The sequence below is a fragment of the Sinocyclocheilus rhinocerous genome, unplaced genomic scaffold, assembly GCF_001515625.1.
Source record: "Sinocyclocheilus rhinocerous isolate Xijiao unplaced genomic scaffold, SAMN03320098_v1.1 scaffold603, whole genome shotgun sequence".
NCBI lineage: Eukaryota > Metazoa > Chordata > Actinopteri > Cypriniformes > Cyprinidae > Sinocyclocheilus > Sinocyclocheilus rhinocerous.
The window spans coordinates 3,391,771-3,398,883 of NW_015656630.1; positions in this window are offsets into that span (position 1 = coordinate 3,391,771).

The following is a 7,113-nucleotide window of genomic DNA, read 5'->3' on the forward strand; positions in this document are numbered from 1 at the left end:
TAGACAGCAAGGATCCTAACACGATCAAGGCTTAGAAACATAACAAGAACATCATTAAAATAATCCACGTGACATTCATTACGGTTCAACCCTAATTTTATGAAGCCACGAGAATACTTTTTGTGCACAAAGAAAACAAAAATAATGACTTTATTCAACAATTCGTCTCCTCCGCGTCACCCTATAGCGTCATTTTGGAGAATATCACATACATAAACAACGTATGCTGTTCTGTGTCAGCAGCACTGTACGCTGATACGTTGTTTACGTTGTTTACTCTTTGATCTGAAATTAAACAACATATCCGCGTACATACGTTGCATACATTGTTTGTCATAGGGTGACGCGGAGGAGACGAATTGTTGAATAAAGTCATTATTATTGTTTTCTTTGCGCACAAAAAGTATTCTCGTTGCTTCGTAAAATTACGGTTGAACCACTGATGTCATGTGGGTTATTTTAACGATGTCCTTGCTACGTTTCTGAGCCTTGATTGTGTTAGGATCCTTGCTGTCTATGGGAGGGTCAGAGAGCTCTCAGAATTCATCAAAATATCTTAATTTGTTTTCAGAAGATGAACGAAGGTCTTCTTACAAGTTTGGAACGACATGAGGGTGAGTAATTAATGACCAAATGTTCATTTTTGGGTGAACTATCCCTTTAAATGGTCGTTTATGAAACCGCTTTAATCCCGATTGATTTGTTAGGTTATTTCAAGTCAGGTTTTGGACTTTAATCCCCGCTTTTCATAGCGTCTTTTATGAAACAGCCCCCTGGTCTCTTCCTACATTTTTTTTTTAAAGTTAGTTAGTTGTTCCCCTACTCTGTTTATGGCCTCCTTGTTTTCTTTCTTTCTTTCTTTCTTTCTTTCTAATTAGTTAGTTTAGCCTTTACACTTTGTCTAGTCTTCTCTTTCCATCCATTTGTTTGTGTTTCTGGTCTCATCTTTCCAAATATTTTAGTTAGTTGTGCCCTCACACTGTTCTGGCCTCCTTTAAATTTTATTTATTTGTTTATAGTTAGTTAGTTGTGCTCCTACACTGTTTCTGGCCTCCTCTTTATTTATTTATTTTCAGCCAGTCTCTATACACTGTTTCTGGCCTCCTCTTATTTATTTATTAATTTTGCTCAGTCCCTATACAGTGCTTCTGGCCTCCTCTTTCCTAATGTTTGTTTTTGTTTTTTAGTTTGCGTTTAGTTCACTGTCCCCCTTTATTGCTATTACAAAACACTAAGCACATCTGCACATCTGAAAGTTCTCCATAAGTGACGAATGTGGAGACTGAATAATTTTCTTTTGTGAGGAGTGTCTGTGGTTGATTGTTTTTGGGATGCTGAGGGCAGTCTGACCTCTTTCTATCTGTAATGTGACAGTCCCACTGATGCTCCTGTCACACCTGTGATTAGATGACTCACACCGCAATCTGAAGCTCTGATAGTCTGCATAATACAAACAATGTCCCAATAAAAGTCTGTTTTCCTTCTTTTGGGCTGAATGGCTGGTAATCTAAGCCATATCTGCCTTGGATAAATAAGTATGTAAATATATTGTTTATCTGAACTCAAAAGATACACAGAGGGATGGCCGCCTCGTCCACCTGCTGCCTACTGCTCACATTCACCTGCAGTATTCACGGCCAAAATTTTAGCTGAAATATCATAGAAGATAGAACTAAACTGCTCTCGGAAACCTCTCCTAGGAGTGTATAACAAACAGTGGCCACAGAACACAGGGTCACAAGTCTGTGCTATTCAAATATTGAAGCCCATGGTGTTTTATTTGTGTGTTTTTTTTAGACAGAACTGTTTAAAGAGTCCCACATTGCACAAGTTTGGAAGTATGGTTTGATAATGGCTGTAAGCAGCAGGGGGCAAGTCTGTTGGTTGCTAACATGAGCCTGATCGTGCCAATGCCAGCTATGGGAAACTAGAGACTTGAAAAAGAAAAGACACATTATGTGAAAAATTCTTGAGGAGCAAATTTTTGCATCTCGAGGGACTGTAGCAGGTTTTGGCAGGATTGCAAAGGATGAGTTGGAGGGATGAGGGCAAATATCATTAATAATTGTGTTCTGTGGCTATAAAACGTAGAAACTGAGCAAACCATATTTTCTCATGTAGTATTAAAGAAGTTTGTTTAACAGAACTGGAAGGAGCCTAAAACCACTTCATCTAGTGATTAATGTTGGAGTTTGCTCCTCAAGGAAGTAATTTCCCATTATACTGTTCACTGAGAGCTTTTTATTTAATGCTCTAACTGTTTTGTTTGAATGCAGCTTATTTAAAAAAAAATAGCTGCAGTGCGGTTAAGCCGTGTCCTAGCGGTGTGTGTACAACATGTTTTGGGGTTAAAAGTAGGGATGCACCAATACCACTTTTTCCAGTACTCGCCCGATACCGATACTTTTATTTTTGGTACTTGCCGATACCGAGTACCGATACCAATATTTTCATCTATACAGTGCTTCTGGCCTCCTCTTTCCTAATGTTTGTTTTTGTTTTTTAGTTTGCGTTTAGTTCACTGTCCCCCTTTATTGCTTCTGGCCTCATTACTTTCCTTTCGTTTAGTGTGAGCAGATTTAAAAAATGTTCTTTTTGTTTTTTGAAACATGACTCTCCTTGTATGAACTTATGAACATATGCAGAATGTGTAGCCAAACTTTTTTATTTGGTGAGGATGGAGGTAACCATGGAGTGAAATATTAAAACTACATGCATCATGTACAGATTGTTATTTTTGTGTGTTATTTGTGTGATGTATTTTGATACAAAACACATTTGATTAACTATTATATATATACATATACATATATATATATATATATATATATAATATGTTAATGATGAAGTGCCTCCATTGCAGCTGCTTAGTACTGTAATCACTCTCTTTGCTGTAAAAATGCAGGGAACCACTCGCTATAAATCTCCTAAATGTGATATTTTCATAAATAGAAGTCACGTTTTTTAAAATCTGAAACGTGCAGCGATTTATTTTCCAAAGCCACTCATATAATGCAGAAACACTCATGAAGCAAGCAAAACACGCGCAACGTGTACCAGTATCGGTATCGGTGCATCTCTAGTTAAAAGTAACAGGGTTAAGGCTCATTCACACCAAGAATGATAGGAATATTAGCAATAAGTTAACACTAACAGACGGTAACATTCTGTTTATTAAGAATGTGCACTGCAGTTTTGTCAAGTTCTGAGACTTTCAATGTTTGTATCGTTAAACAGCTGTAAAAAAGCTGTCTGAAAGTAATTCCAACTATATCGTTTTTCTGTGTTGTTATAGTTGTGTTGTGGACTTCTCTATTCTCATATATTATTAAAATGTTATAGTTATCATTATTGTTTTTAGTGTGAACATTTTAAAGAATAGAGTCAAATGGCAAGTAAAGTAAAGTATGACAATTTTGCTCAAGTTCATTCACCCTCAGGCCATCCAAGATGTAGATGAGTTTGTTTCTTTATCAGAACAGATTTGGAGAAATTTAGCATTACATCACTGTCTCACCAATGGATCCTCTGCAGTGAATGGGTGCCGTCAGAATGAGAGTCCAAACAGCTGATAGAAACATCACAATAATCCACAAGTAACCCACACAGTCCACCAGTCTTTTGAAGTGAAAAGTTGTAAGTTTTTAAGAAACAAATTCATAATTAAAACATTTTTTAACTTTCAAAACATTAATTTTTTAACTTTCTTTTTTTTTTATTTTTTACTTTCTCTATCCATAATATTGCATTCTCCAGTGAAAAAGTCATTTCATCCGAATCAGGAGATAAATATGTATAGATCAAGCACTGTTTAAAGGCAAAAACAGTCCAAAACAGTCCTAAACAAATATGTCTGTGGATTTTGATGTGATTGAACAACAGGAGATGGACTTTTAAACTGGAGGAAGCAGTATTATGGATCATATTTTGGCCAAAAGTGACGGATTAAAGTTAAAGCGCCTTGATAGATTTGTTTCTTACAAACCTGCAGCTTTTTTATTCATGGCACCCATTCAGTGGTGAGCAAGTGATGTAATGCTAAATTTCTCCAAATCTGTTCTGATGAAGAAGCAAACTAATACATCTTGGATGGTCTGAGTAAATTTTCTACAAATTTATATTTTTGGGTGAACTGTTCCTTTAACTAGCGAATATCATTGCACTGCACAAGATGTTTTTTTTTTGTTTTTTTTTATCTCTTTTTTTCTTCTTCACAGAATTCACTTATTGAGCTTGACAAGGCCAATATCAAGAATACATACAAGGAAATACTGATAATAACCCATGTTTTTATTATTATTATTATTATTATTATTATTATTATTATTTATTTTGTTATTATTATTATTATTATTATTATTATTATTATTATTATTATTATTATTATTATTATTATTATTATTATTATTATTATTATTATTATTATTATTATTATTATTATTATTATTATTATTATTATTATTATTATTATTATTATTATTATTATTATTATTTATTTTGACGTAATAATGCTAAACCATATGATGCCAACATTTTTTTTCAGGTGGAAATGTCACAGCACAATGGTGTTGAAGAGAACAAAGAAAAATGCATTTTAGACAACAATATATAGTGCAAATATTCCCTACATAGATAAACCGTCTGCTTGGAATTATAAGGTTCTATCTGCATTCCGAGTAGTTTTGAGATATTGAGCTTCACAGTTTTTGCATTCCATTTCGACTGTGTAGATAGAACCTTTTTGTTTTTCAAATAAAAAGTCCCAAAATGTACACAACATTAAAACATCTATCACATAATGTAAATAAGTTGTCACAGAATAAGAATATGTGAACAACTAAATTTTGACAAAAAATGTCAGATAGAACCTTATAATTCCAAGGGGACGAAACATTTAAGTAATTTATATTCTAATTTAATATTTAACATGAATATAACAGTCTATTATTATTTAATATTAATAATTTAACAATTTGACTATTAACAAGTCAAATTTAAATTTTAGTAGAATTATTATTATTATTTTTAGATTATATTTATTACATTTAAATATGACGGTAATAACGACATGTAAATGGGCTAATATACAGATTACAATATAGAAACTTACTAATTAAATAAAAGATTACTCATTTTAAGTTTCAAACTGTTCCATTGCACACTAACACAGCATCATACCTCACAACGCTACACAGCACTACATACGGGTGTGTTTTGGGGTGAGAAAATGAAAAACTGTAACTGTGACATACCTGTGGTTTCAACATAGACATCTTTTTTTTCATAATTTTTGTGTAAATAACAGAAGACTGCACTGTCACTGACAATCCCTGTCTGCTGTCTCTCCGGTAGACACCCTGTAGAGCTGCACGTCTCATCAAGTGCTTAATCACACAAGAGCGACATAACAGATCTAAGACTCTAATAATCTAGCATGACAGTGTCAAATACAATGTTAAGTATAATAATCAGCGCTAAATAGATATCTAGTATTTGTGAGTGATTCTCAGCCAGTTACCTGGAATTATTATTTTTTTTACATGTCAGAACATTAATTAGAGCATCTCTGATCCAGGCTTATTATAGTAAGTTGTTCTTTTTTAGCCATTAAACCTACAAGCAAAGTTTCCTGCTCATCTAGGTGACTCCAGGTGAACTTTGATTGGTTCTCCAGGGCTTTCTGACCAACTGCCTGAGCTTAATGGTGAAACTGTATTGGGTAAATTAGATGGTAGAACAAAAGTATTGAACTGCTGGTGTATATAGATTCACATAATGCAAGCTTAAACATAAAGCTGTTTTCGTGAAATGCTTTGCTTTACTGTTGTTATTAAAATATATTAAATTTTTATTTTAAATGTAAATGTAAATTCATACTATTTAATTTAATTATTTAATAAGATACAATAATTAGACATTTAATTAATAAAATAATAAATAAACTACTGTTCAAAAATTTGTGGTCTGTACAATTAAATTCCGGGATACTCACCAAGGCTGCATTTATTTAATCAAAAATACAGCAAAAATAGTAACATTGTGAAATATTATTGCAGTTTTAAAAGTTTTCGGTTTTGTCAAAGCTGAATTTTCAGCATCATTACTCCAGTCTTAAGTGTCACATTATCCTTCAGAAATCCTTCTAATATGCTGATTTGATGCTCAAGAAACATTTCATGTTGAAAACAGTAGTGCTGCTTTTGTGAAAACTGTGATAAATTTTTTATGATCCTTTGATGAACAAAGTTCAAAAGAACATCATTTATTTGAAATAGAAATTCTTTGTAACATAAATGCTTTTACTGTCACTTTTGATACATTTAATGCATCCTAACCGAATAAAAGTATTCATTTTATTTCCTGAAAAAAATCCTCAAAGTTCAAAAGAACAGCATTTATTTGAAATATAAATCTTTTGTAACTTTATGAATGCCTTTACTGTCACATTTGATCAATTCAATGCATCCTTGCTGAATAAAAGAATCTTGACCCCAAACTTTTGAATGGTAGTGTATGCATTTTTCTAATTGCTTGGCTGAAAAAAAGAACTCCCATTTCTTCTTAAACCATTTGAGGAAAAACCCTCCATCAGGATCAACAATGAATATGTGAGCATGCAGACGTGGAGTGTTTGATGCTAAACACCTGATGTCTGTCTCTTTAGTTCCTGCACTCTAGCTGTCATCTCAATTTCGTTTTGCTGCCTTCCTCTCCATTGAGTTTGACCTCACTTCAAGAGATTTCAATGCCAGTGTGTGTGAGCTAAAGACTCCCAGCACATGTGTCGTTCGGAAACCGAACAGATGAGCACAAACACAGGAATTCAGAGCTTGAGCTGACCTCCCAATTACCTGCCTTGACTTTCTTAAGCTCTTACAATGAGCTCCACCGCTGGAGATCTGTGTACTCGCCCTAATGAGGCAAAGGGAGACAAAAGCAGATCTCCTGGGAATTATGCAGTCCTTCTATATTTTAGGCAAACGACTCAGGTAATTACAGAGCTTGGGGGAATATGCCATCCTCATTAAACATGAATGAGTAGAATCAGGCCACCGCTGCTACTGTATACAATTTCTAACGTACATTTATCTGGACACTTCAGTTGTGGTTGTT